Source organism: Arvicanthis niloticus, chromosome 21 (assembly GCF_011762505.2).
Source record: "Arvicanthis niloticus isolate mArvNil1 chromosome 21, mArvNil1.pat.X, whole genome shotgun sequence".
Classification (NCBI taxonomy): domain Eukaryota; kingdom Metazoa; phylum Chordata; class Mammalia; order Rodentia; family Muridae; genus Arvicanthis; species Arvicanthis niloticus.
In genome coordinates, this window is record NC_047678.1 from 41,199,051 (window position 1) to 41,212,009 (window position 12,959).

General features: G+C 46.6%; 1 protein-coding gene across 3 annotated transcripts in view; it reads left to right on the forward strand.

Annotated features, from left to right (window-relative positions):
* Positions 1-12,959, forward strand: part of Ctnnb1 (catenin beta 1) — a 27,241-nt gene continuing 14,282 nt past the window's right edge. The window contains exon 1 of one of the 3 annotated variants that reach the window (XM_034483661.2): positions 1-289. The gene's annotated coding sequence lies outside the window, so the exon portion shown is untranslated. Of the gene's footprint in view, positions 290-549; positions 609-12,959 lie in introns of those variants that run through there. The other 2 variants (XM_034483662.2, XM_076917965.1) reach the window with 2 other exon arrangements.

Consider the following 12,959-nt stretch of genomic DNA (forward strand, 5'->3'; position numbering starts at 1 on the left):
CCGGCGGGGACTACTTTCCGCGGCCCGCCCGCGCCCCGCCCCTCGTCCTCGCGCGGCGGAACGCTCCGCGCGGAGCGGCGGCGGCAGGATACACGGTGCAGCGCCGCTTATAAATCGCTCCTTGTGCGGCGCCATCTTAAGCCCTCGCTCGGTGGCGGCCGCGTCAGCTCGTGTCCTGTGCAGCCCGCGGCCCGGGGAGGCGGAGACGGAGCACGGTGGGCGCCGAGCCGTCAGTGCAGGAGGCCGAGGCCGAGCGGGCGGCCCCGAAGGAGCAGCGCGCAGCCCGGAGGTGCGGCGCCACGGCGGGCCGGCTCGCGCCGCGCCAGCGGGAAACTTCGCGGGCCGGGTGGCGGCGGGAGGCCGCGGGGGCGCGCGGGCTGGGGCTGGGACCGGGCGGGCGCGCGCCGGGAGCCCGGATGGACCGCTGACCGCCGTGGGGGGTGGGGACCGCGGTTCGGGTCCCGGCTGGGGCCGCGGCGGGGGCGGGGTGGGCGGGGGCCCCGCCTCCGTGGCCCGCGGAGCCGGGGGACGCGGGACCTGGCGCGCGTCCCTTCTGTCCCTCGTGGAGCACGGACAGATGATTTTTTTTCCCCTGCAACGACCTGAGTGTGAGTTTGAATCTAAACAACTTTAAACCCTGGAGTCGCCAAACTTGGATGCAGCGGGCGGGATGCGTCAGGAGCGTGCTCTCGGAGGTGGCGTCCTGGACTCGCGTGGGGTCGGTGGCTGCGGGGCCGAAGTCCTGGCGGGAACTTGGGACCGTGGACGGGTCACCCGGCCACTCTTAGTGGTGGTGGGGTGCGCGGGATCCGTGAACTGGGCTTGGGGGAGGGGGACTTCCCCTTAGCCAGTAAGTGTGGGGTCCGCTTCAAGTGTTTCTCCCCAGCCCGTTTGCTTTCTGGGCGAGATGGAGTGGCCGGAGCGCGGACCGCCAGGGCGTGGGAGCCTGGCGACTTGTTCTGAGTGTTGTTTGGGGGACCGGACTTGGAACCGACGCTCCCAAGTTGAGTACCCCAGGCCCTCTCCGGTGAGCCCGCTGGCTGCGGGGCAGCTTTGTCTCGGGCTCGGGTCTCCAGACATCTGTGGGCTCCCCTCCCCCGCGCCCCCCGCACCCCCCCTCCCCGGGCCTGAGCTCTGAATGGAGAGCGGCTGGGCTGCTGGTATGCGGAGGTCGGCGAGAGGAAATCGAGGAGTGGTTTTAGTGAAACGAGAGCTTTGTGCCATGAATAATGGTGGCTTAGACCAGACAGCAAGCTGAAGAGACGGCAGCTTTGCCTTTGATAAAGTCTGCCTCATGTTTTTCACATGGCCAAGTTGTGAAGCGTTTTGTCTGGGGTTTAGGAAGCCATTTCGCTATTTACTTGAGGCTTGCAGAGAGTCTCGGTGCAGACTTTCCTCGTGCCGGGAAAGAACTTGCTTTTTGGTTCTAATTTAATGCTGCTTTTAAGCTTGTGGCCTTTGTATTTCGATTTTGTATGTCGGGCTCAAACTTTGTTTGAGTTAAGGCCCGCTGTTACATTTAGTTCACGTTCACCTTAAACATTGAGAAATCCCCGAATTAAAAAGAAGTTTCTGCAAGAACTCCCTTTCAGAGCAGACAACATTGATGACCGTTCTGGGGATCGTCATTCTGTGACCTAACCTTTGTCCTGAAGGCCAAGTCTAGACAAGGCCTTTAGTGGTGGCAGGGAAGTTGGAAACTTGCAGATCTTTCTCTACAACAAACCCTCCCAGGCTGAAGTCCTTGAGGAAGCAGGCTATCTGGAAAGCTTAGCCTGCCTGGGTCAGAGTCCTGGGCCTCACAGTCTGCAAAAAGACCGGCCTCAAACAGGGAAGCATTTAGTCAAATGCAGGTGTGAAGAACTATGTCCAACTGTCATCTGATCATTTCTCGTAGATAGTCTAGAGCAGCGGTTCTCAGCATTCCTGATGCTGCGGCCCATTAAAATAGTTTCTCAACTGTTATGGTTGAGAAACCATAACATTATTTCCTTGCTACTTCATAACTAACTTTGCTACTGTTATGAACCATAATGTAAATGTCTGTGTTTTCCCGTGGTCGTGAAAGAGTTGGACCCCCAGATTGAGAATACTAGTTTAGAGATTGTATATTGGGTATCAGATGTCTCCAGCTTGAAGGGATGTATCTGCTGCTGTAGGGACGATGAGAATAGAAATTGTTGGGAGTGAAGCCTTGGCACTAGTTTCAGAATGCCACCGCCAAGGGGAGGATGAGAAGCAACTTTCTTTCTTAGTCTGGAGTGTATTTTGAAATGGGTGCTCAGAAAAACTGGTGGAGCCCATTTGCAAATAAATGCAGGGCTCGTGTACACGGGGGTGGGGTGGGGGGGGGTGGGGGGAGTGGTATGTTTACAGAACGTTTGTTGCCTTACTTCTAAGCAGGAAGTAGACAGTGAAAGTAGATCAAGTCAAATGAAATACCAGTGCTTGAGGTGAGGTGGTGGCCTCTGCCCATCACCTAGAGGAAAATTTTTAGTGTCCTTGGTCAGAAGCATACCTGAGGGACAAACTTGTAAAAACATTACAAAGGTACCAATGTTTTAACTGGTTTTTGTTGTTTTTTTGTGGCCCTTGTCAACTCCTTTGTTACTTAAAACAGTCCCACTGATTGCCAAATAGAGTAAGAGAGCAGCCAAGGCTCAGGCCCATGGCTGCAGCCCTGTTCAGCAACACCGTCCACGGTGGGAATCACGGTGGATTCCAAGTTTTACAAAATGAAAAGTGATTTGTGTCAATTCAAAGTGAATCAGAACTTCTTTACACTCTGGAGAAAGGTCTTTATTTCTGCTGTTTACCTAAGAAAGCTTCCTTTGTATTTAATGTAAGACTGAGCTTCCCTTGGCTAGGAACCCTGATTTATCTGCTGGGTCGAACTCTGGAAGAAAGCATCTAATCTTCCATGGGGGCAAAGGCTTTTTAAAGGAAGTAGGTAGTCAGTCCTGCTAGCACTAGTTTGAACTTAGTTGTGTCTCTTTTAAGACACATTTTCCAGGTTCAATTGAGACAGCAGTGCTCTAGTCATGTCGAGCGCCCTCCGGTGGACAGAACACAGGTCACTTTTCCTCTTTCTCTGCAAGTTTGTGTGGAATGGATCCTGATGACTCTGTAAGGAGAACCAGTTGTAAAGTACTCCCAGTTTAAAGGCTGGCATGGGAGGGTAGCTGCCTCTGCAAGAGAACAGGTGTTCTAGGCACATATGTGAACACTATGAGACCAAATGCACAGGCGCCTGGGAGAGTAAAGGATGACGTATATAGAGAGGTGAAACTCTTAAGTTCCCATGAAGATCTGTCGCTGTAAATACAAGTGTAGTTCCCTCTGGTGACCTAAGCAGTACTGGCGGCAGGAAGGTGTCTGCCACACTCAGAGTGCTTTCACTCTTCCAGACCCTCCTTTCTACCCTGTGGTAGGGAATGCTCAGTCGCTTCTGAAAATACTTGGAAATTAGCCAGGCTAATAGAGTGAAGCATATTCTGAATTAGTTTTTGAAGTGAAATGAAAGGATTTGAAGTTTATGAAAGGATTCTTGAGAGTTTAGATTTTGTTTTTGGATTCTGCTTTTTCAGAAACGGGCAAATCAAATCGTGTAGATAGTTGGTGATCCATTTAGCCTTCAGAACTCTTGGAAACATGAATACAAATTTCTTTAAGGGAGCATTGTCACATTTGAATGTGACTTTTTAAAAATTATGTCTCTTATTTTTTGAAATAATTGTATCATTTCTCCTTCCCATTCTCCATACCCTCTCATATACCCTTACTCTCATTCAAATTCATGGCCTCTTTTGTAAATCGTTATGTGCACGTGCGTGTACACACACACACACCCTTAACTACAACCTGTTCAGTTTGTACATTTTTAGAGCCAACATTTGCTATTGGATAACCAATTGTACTCTTCTCTAGGGAAGACTCAGCATTTCTTAGCTGCCTGTAGTTCCTTGTGTGTAGACTTGAGGCCTTGTGGTTTGTGTCCCCTCTTTAGTGGGTCTCTTGTACTATTAACTATCTACCTAAAAATCTATAGTACACATAACTGTATACATACACATATAGTTAACATGCAGCTTTGTCATCTGGACTGACATTGCTCCCTTCAAATACTGAAGATAAACAAACCCCCAATACTACACAGGAAAAGTCCTCTTTTGAGTTGTTGGCCAGTTCTGTCCAGTAGACTCCAGAACATAGCTTATAGCCTATTGCTATTACCCTTGGTTGCCCTCAAGAGTTGGAAGGTAAGTCCCTATTGCTGAAGAGACCATGTACTTCAGATCAAGGCCCAGAGGATGCCCTCCACCTGATTACTAGTTCTCATGGAGCCAGAAGACACAGTACAAGCCTCCAAAGGAGGAAGGCAACTAACAGTCATACCCAGCTATGATGCCTTCAAACCACAACCATGACCAGCATGGCCTGATGAACCCTAAGGGTGTAGTAATGGAATTGTGTACTTTGGGGTAACCAGCAGCTCTTTAATTGGACGTTGAACCGTTTCAACAAGAGAGAAATGCCTAGTGCTGGAAACGTAGCCAACTACTCAGGGCTAGTGAAGCCGTGGGTCTTGATGGAGAAGTAGCTTGGGTACAGCTCTTCATGGTGTCTTAAGTGTTTATTAAACTCAGTGTGTTAGGTGAATGTTGGAGAAATCCACAGATGCTGTGTGTGTAGTCTGTCGGCCCACCACTCAGCTTCTTTAAACTGTTTCCTAGTGTCACTAGAAGCCTCTTAAGCTGAGTGTAGTATTAGGTTAATCCCAAACTTAGAAACAGTGTTGAGGTGGAGGTCAGGTGAGTGTTTTATTTTAGCAGAGCATTATTCTTTGTCAGTTTGTGTTTGTGTGGAAGTGGTCTTTGTTTATATAGCAGAGTTTGGCTGGATTCGGTGCATTGAGCTGGTGTTCAAAAGCACCATCTAAGCCTGGTGTGGCTCGACCTGCAAGTCACTGCAAAAGGCTGAGGTAGGAGGACAGAATGAGACCATGTCAAAACAAGCAACAAAAGTACTTCTGAATACAGCGCTATAGCTGTGCTGACCATGTACATCACATGGGTCTGTGCATCTGTCCTAGAACACTCACCTATCCCACAATCCTGTGTGTCTTTCTGCAGCTGCTGTAAAGGTTCTGGGTTGCTGGGACTATGCAATACTGCACCTAGCTAGGTCTTGTAGTATTCCAGAGATTTTCCTGGTTGTGGTTTATGAACATTGGTTCAGAAGGCTATGCTTTTCCATTTCCTGCCATGCAGTGCCATAGGAAGGCTGTGACCATCCAGAGCATTGGTTCTCAATCTTCCCAGTGCTGTGACTTTCTAACATAGCTCCTCATGTTATGGTGACCCCAAACATAAAAGTATTTGCTACTGTAATTTTGCTACTGGTTTGAATTGTAACATAAATACCTGTTTTCAGATGGTCTTGAGTGGTCCCTGTGAAAATGTCATTGGACATCAATGGGGTCACAACCCACAGGTTGTGAAGCACTGATCTAGATTCTGTTGGAAGCTGCCTCAAACACTTCTCATTTTTTCTTCTGGTTTTATTTGAGATTTAACATTCTGTTTTAGAGTAGATCTAGAACAGATACATGAACAGTTTTAAAGAAGCTGTGATTTATAACCTTTATTCCATGTTAAATCCTCCCATCATAGAGACCTTCTCTGGAGTCAGTGGATTTGATTGCTGTTGGTTGCTAACTTAAAAATGTGTAGCATCAGACTCTCCAATAGCTGAAGGGGGGGGGGTGTTAGGTACCCGCAAGTGAATATATGCTTATGGGCATCAGCCACATAAAACGTAAGGAACAGAGTTCACTGCAAGATACCTTGGGAGTGCAGTTTGAAGCTCTCATATTTAGGTTGGAGTAAGAGTTGGTTACAGGGTGGGGACAGCAAACTGTTTCCAACATTTCCTTTATACAGATTAAGCAGGTGAGAAAGAGCTGTGCCCCCTTCCAGAACTAGAGCTTAGGAATAAGTTTCCTCAGGGTTTGGATGTACTGTTGTAAACAAGTGCACACCAAAGGGTTTCTTGAATGGTTTTTAACACTATTGACAGTAGTGGGTTTGACCTAATGCTGCTTGTATTATGTTAATTTTGGTCCCCAAAACTGCTTACAGTGTCTGCATGGAAGACACTGAGGGACCCTGCCCCCAGTTGGTTCTGACTGGTAAATTAAGATGCCAGCAGCCAATGGCTGGGTAGGGCCGACAGAGGTAGGACTTGAGAATTTCCTGGGCTTGGGAACAAGAGGAGATCTACCATGGCAGGAGTGTATTTTAGATTCTTACTCAGCCGGTTTGTGACTCCATGTCTGATAACTATGTGCTAGAGGCCTTTATTACCTACTTTTAGTTGTAGTGTTACATTTCCTGGGTCCTAAAGTTCTGGATGCTGTTTGATACTGTTCTTGTCTAGGAAATTGCGGTTGAAATCTAGGAATACCAGAAGAGCTGCAGACACTTCCAGAAGGTGAAAAATGGTGGTTTTAATGCTGGAGTCAATCTTGCCTACCACTGTGGAGGCTGACTGAGTAGGGGTGCTAGAATCACTTAACAGAAGAAAATTGGTCTTCTGAGGTGGTGCTTGAAGAGTGCTCTGCCCATGTGCTGAAAGACTTAGGCTTTCCTTAATTGCCATTCTGTCACAGTTGATATTTCCTCTGAAATTTCTCTGAAAGTTCTATGACTGATTCCCTACCCTTTACTCCTCAACTGGAGGCACAGCTGGAACCCATGACCTGATCCCTTACATCAAGGGTCCACTTTGACAGTAAGGGACATATTGCCTCTTACACCTTTCCACTCTATCACTCTGCCTGGGCAGGGATCACCTACTTCCAACTTTCGCAACTCATGGCTGGATCTGGTCACCAGCAAGCCAGTCAAGGTCTCTGTAGCAGTTCCTTGTGACTTTTAGTTGAGGTGTGCCCTCTTACATACTTTTGGCCACTGGACCCAAGGGTCTTGTAACTTGGGATCGATTATGTGTCGGACTCCAAACTTTGATGTTGATACCTTCAAATCCTACATCATGCTGCCGATGGTCTATATTTCAGGTTTCTGCCTGGAACACTTGGTTAGCACCTGTCTCACTCCCTTTGTCTCCTTTGGGCCAGTCATAATTCCTTGTAATACACATTTAGAACTGTGTCAACTCCTGTGGTCTAGCCTATGAATTGTTTCCTGGTAGTGTGGGCTCCATTGGATGACTCTAGAATGTAAATGACTCATGGTGTTGTTTTTACTGTGTAGTTCGGCTACCCTGTCCCCAGCACAACTTTGTGATGACATTTTGTTTTATGTTCTGACAAAAAGTTGTTTATGATCTTGTGTTTGGGAATTTGATCTCTTAATTCCTTGATTCCTCTAGTCATTCTGTTTTCTCCCTCAGTTCAGCCCCATCGTACCATTGCCACATACTCAGAACTTTGCCCTCCTCACCTTACCTCTTTCTAAGCGCCCAGCCTCCCAGTCCTCTAGTGAATACTCAGCTTATGGGGCTGTATGGTCTCGCAGGCTTCCCTGCTCCTCAGTCTCTGAACCCCATAGCCTGCCTGGCCCTTGGGACTTCATGCCCAGCGCTGTCTCTGCTCCTTTACTTCACTCTTCCCCTCTGACCCACACCACTTCTTCCATTCCCACTCACCTTTGTTCTTGCTTTGTCATTGCTAAGAATATTGAATTGGAAGAACTCCCTTGGACGGATGATTGTTGTGGATGTGGCCAGAACAAGAACACCATTGCTCATCCTTCTCCCTCCTGCTCTTTGGTGCTTCTCTGAGACCTGCCTGGCTCTTGCTGTCTGCATACAGACATGCTGTGAGTTATAGCACTAATGGTTTTTAAATCCCCCACCCCATCTCGAATCAGTGGCTACCATGTTACATGTTTTAGGCCCCCTTTCAGTTACTGTAGCATCAGCCCAGTTGCTACAATTGCTTGGAATTTGACTTTGAGTTTCCCATACCTGGGTAAGCTTTTTCCACCCTTAGCTTTGCCAGCTCCTTGGCTCTTTCCTTCATCTCTGACCTGTGTTGGAGTAGCTGAGGTGAATGGCCCTTCCTATTTGGTCCCTACTCATGATCCAGCTTTAGATAGATACTCTGCTTTGCATATGTATCCCAGCCTTGATTTCTCTCCTGTAAATTATTGGTTTTTCACCATAGTACATTGCTAATAGACACCCCAAGCAGTGAGTTGAAAACTGACCCCACCTGCTTCCATTCCCAACTAACACTGCTGTAACTGTGGCTGTTCTCTCTCCTCTCATATCATGTCCAAACTCTCTGCAAGTCTTATCCACTTTTCTCTCAGACATACCCATCATTTTCTTGCCATAGCTATACCATCTTAGTGTGGTGCTTTCTGGCTACCAAGGCCTTATAGTTTATGTCTTTGTTCCCCTTAAATGGACTCAGCGCTGTAGTCATAGGTGGAACAGCAACTGCACCAATAACATGATCTCCTGTGCTAACCGTTGTGTCTACCCTGGGTCTCCTTCAGGCTGAGGAAGCACCATAGGCTCACGTCATTCCTTCCCATTGTCACCTGTTTACCCTGTTTTGAAAAAAGTACCAAACTGTCCTCTCTCATTTGTTTGAAAATGGCCTGTGAAGCAGTGTGTATTGCTGTCTCCCCCTTACAGGCCCGCCCTCCTGTTTTCTCTAATCTGAATTGGACAGGTATGTTCAGATCTCTTGCCCCTTGTTTGCTTTCAGCTAATGCTCCTGACAACGAGATCTACGAATGCCTCACACTGTTGAGCCGCCCTCCAGTTCACACTGCTGCAGCTCCTGCTCGGAGCCGTGATCTGTGCTGCTAGGACCAGTGCTTATGTTGTCTTAGGATTGAGCTTTAGCTACCTGTGGCTGGTAGACACTTAGAGTGTAGCTGCATCACTGAAAAGCCAAAATCTTAAAAATTAAGCTTAAATGTCCATAGCCACTGACTGATAAGTGATAGCTGCCCCCCAGATAGCGTGACTATAGACGAGCACCATTTCCCTACCAGACCTTGTTGCTCCAGCTCCAGCTCCAGCTCCAGCTCCAGCACTCACCTTTTCTCCCTCTGACACGTTTTTTTCTTCCCTATACTCAGTTTTGTCACTGACTCCGAGGTGTTGCCCCTACAAGCTGCTTTAGTGACTAGTGTTACTGCCCAGGTCTGAGCTGCTGTGAGCACCTGGCCTGCTGTTGTGCCTGCTTGAATGATGTCCCCTTTCTTACAGACTTGTGAATTATATCAAGGATAAGCTGTCCTGTTACCAGTGCTGCGAACCAGCACAAGGAGGGCAGACAATGTAGCAAGTTCTGGTCACACAGTGAGACCCGAAGAGAAGAAAAATAAGACTCCAATTATCCACTAAACAGACCATCCACTTCCCACTGCAGACTGGAGAACGTCAGTCTGATTGGGCTTTCAGCGCCATTTTGTTATACTCCACTCATCTCTTCAGATTAAACCACTGAGCTCAAAGTGTGGTTCTTACAGCGTAACAGAGCCTGTTAATGTGTGTGGGCCTTGCACAGGGTGTTGAGTTTTTCTGCGGGTTTCTGCTCTGCTCCTTCATGGTGCCTCTTTTCCTGAACCCTTCTTGAATATCAGGGCACTTCAGAACTGTAAGGCTTGCTGTTCTGGAAACCTACTAGACAGTGACATGTCAGTTCAGTTTGATGTGGCTGCTGGGGCAAGTGGGTAAAGACAGTGAGTCCTGCCCCAAGGAGCAGCTGCTGCCTGGAGTCTCTTGCCAGCCCAGTCCGAGTTCCTTTTTTGGGTCCTTTGTGTGCTTTTTAATCTTGTGTATTATTACTACCCAATGTTGCATATGAACTTGGGGCTCTGATGGTTTGTCTTTACTGTCCTTTAGGGGTTAATAGCACCATGTGACACTAAAAGTGCCATGCCAGGGTCCTGTGTCGTCTCCTCCTGGCTGGCAGTTCCCGGCTAGCAAGCGCATGATAACTAGCATGTGGGGACACCTGAGCACACTGCAGATCTTCGTGGTCTTTACAGGGTTTACAAGTCTTACATATATTGAACCTGAGTTATGATTTATTATATACTTGATAGCCTGAAATACTTTTTCCCCAAATAAAACTGTGTGACTTTCCTAGGTCATTTTGTCCAGTTTTATGTTCACATAACCTGTCTTGAAGGTTCACATGAAAACAACTAAGAGATGACCTTCTTAGTGACCTGTTAACCCAGTTAAAAAAACCCTTTCTTTCTTCCTCTTGTGGCTTACTCTGTTTAATCAAAAAAAAAAAATTTCACCTTCCGCTGTCCTCAGTGAAAGTGTGAAACAGTGTCAGGTTGGCTCCTGCTTGTTCTGTTCTGTGAGGTCAGAACTGTGTTGGACATACAGAAAGTAAAGGTGAGAAATGAGGTTCTTTGGGTACATAGCCACCTCCTTAGTATGGTGTTACCTGTACTTCACAGAGTACAACATTTTATTTTCTGATAAACATGTTAGTCCATCAAATAGTTGAGTTTAATGTATGCTGAGTACTTTGTAGACTAAGAAACTGAAGGTGAAGTTTCAGTCCCCTGAGTACCTGTCTTGAAGTTTTGAAAGCCAGAGTTCTGGTTTGTTCAAGGAAGAGAAACTTGTAACAAGTGCAGATGAAGATTTCCCCCCCCCCCCCCCCCCCCCCCCCCCCCGGTAAGAGAGGGAAAGTAAAACTCTGGAGTCCTGCTAACTGCTTATATTCTGGATGTAGAGACTATCTTGAAATGCAGTTTTCCCTCTCCTGGTCATGGTAGAGCCACAGTGAGTGTGGAGTGGTGCAGCAGGGAGAAACACTGGGCCACAGGTATGGCTGCAGTGGGGAATGGAGACTTAGGTAGGATTTCTTTATTTGAAGTTCTGACTTAGCAATAACTCTGGAGAAGCAAGAGGTAGGCTTGAATTGACAAGGCTGGGCACCTTATTTGGGCTACAGACAGATCAGGATTTGAACTGAAGCATAGTTCATTAGTTGGGAAACTCAGAGTTCAAGACTTGGTTACATCAATAAGAGCTGGCTTTGAGAAAACCAGTGAGCTCCCCTCCCCGTGAGAGAATACAACTTTTACGTTATGTTTTAGCAGTTTTGCATTTTGAACCAAGATAGTAGTGGTTTCTGCACAGAGGCCATGTGGTCACTTAGCTTTCAGGCTTTTAATGCTCTGTCTCAGCATTTGTTTAACATAGAATAAGATGTCCAATACAATAATTTATTCTTGGACATTTATCCTATTTTATCCTATTTTGATTATAGTGACTCTGTATATACACAGGACACTGTTTCAGTTTGTATTGGTTCTGCAGGTTGTGTGTTAAACCTATGTGTTTGCATGCTTGATAATGTTGAAAATTTTCAGGGGGAGGCTTGTCTGACTGGCTGTAGTAACTATTTTCCTGGTCAACCTGCTGTCTTTTCTTCTTACAGCCTCTCCATCTCCCATGTGAACTCTGGGGTGGGGGCTCAGCTAGACTCCAGTTCCTAGAGAGCTTGGGAAATTCTGACTCAGAAGTCACGCTACTATTCCCCTTTGTGCTTGTCCACTTCCAGAGTGCTTTGCTCTGACTTTGTCCATCTGGCTGATGCTGCCTTGGGGAGCCTCCTTGACATCTCAACTATGGTGGCTCCTTGTTTTTAAGATGCATGCACTTCGAAGCTCAGTTCTCCTCCCTTCTCGTTGTGTGGGGAAGAGTTGGGGGAACGGGAAAACATTTTTTTAATGAAGAAATAGAGGCTTTTTTAGCTATATGGCCTTGACTTGACTTTTTTCTTTGATATTGTAATGCCAGTTACAAAACGTACTTAGTTTGTCTGTCCACTGAGTGAATATTAACATATAGATTATTTTTCAGTCCTGTGGATGAAGTTTACAGCTTTTTGTTGATGTTGTTACACTGTACAGGTGGAATGCTTCTGCTTCCTTCAGTTTACAAGGCATTGAGTGACGTGCTAGCTCTGCTTCTAGCCAGTTAGTGAGCCCTCTTGCCTGTGGCTGTCTTCTACCTTTCTAACTGCTCTTCTGAGACAGGCAAACGGCCTTCAGTGTGAGGCTCCCTGTTCTTACTGCTTGCTTCTATTTTTTCTTTGAAGTGTTGTTTCTTGTGCTCTTGTGGTGTGCCTTTGTAAAGATTCTTTTGTCCTTTCCTTGTGTGCTGTGCATTTTTGCCATTAATCATGTTGTCAGTATGCTATTTTAAAAATTAGCATATAGGTAGTGGGCACTGCCTAGCATTTTAACTGGTAGGCGTGTGTATGTATGTATGTATGTATGCATGTATGTATGTATGTATGCATGCATGTATGTATGTGTGTATGTATGTATGTATGTGTGTGTATGTATGCATGTATGTATGTATGCATGTATGTATGTATGTATGTATGTGTGTATGTATGCATATATGTATGTATGTGGGTGTGCACACATTCTTTATGCTTTCAGATGGGCTTCAGTTTTAACACCTACCTAATGGCTTACATTAGTTTGATTTTTACTTTTAATGGTGTCTGACGGAATTTATGTGTGGGTTTACTGTAGAGAGGAATAGGCTGAAGACAGCTTTTAGCATCACAGGGCAGTTTCTTGAATGTTTTGTCAAGTCTTCTAGCTCTTTCTGAGTGTCTGGAAGACTTGATTTCCATTTCTGTCTGCTTTTGTGGGAAAATGAGAATATTCAGTGTCTCAGAAATATGAGCATGTGAAGCCTAAGGAAGTCTCACCTTCATGAAGCGTAGCCATGCCAACGTCGAGGGAGCTCAGGGAGGCTCATAGAGCAGGTGGGACAAGTGTTGGAGTGGCTTTAAATAAAGAAATCAGTCTAGAATTTTATTGAGTACATTGAACTAGCCATATTCCAGAGCTGGCACCCCCATCTGACATGGTGCCTTTCTAATTAGAAAGCAAGACCTCCCAGTGCACAGACCCAGCACCCCCTCC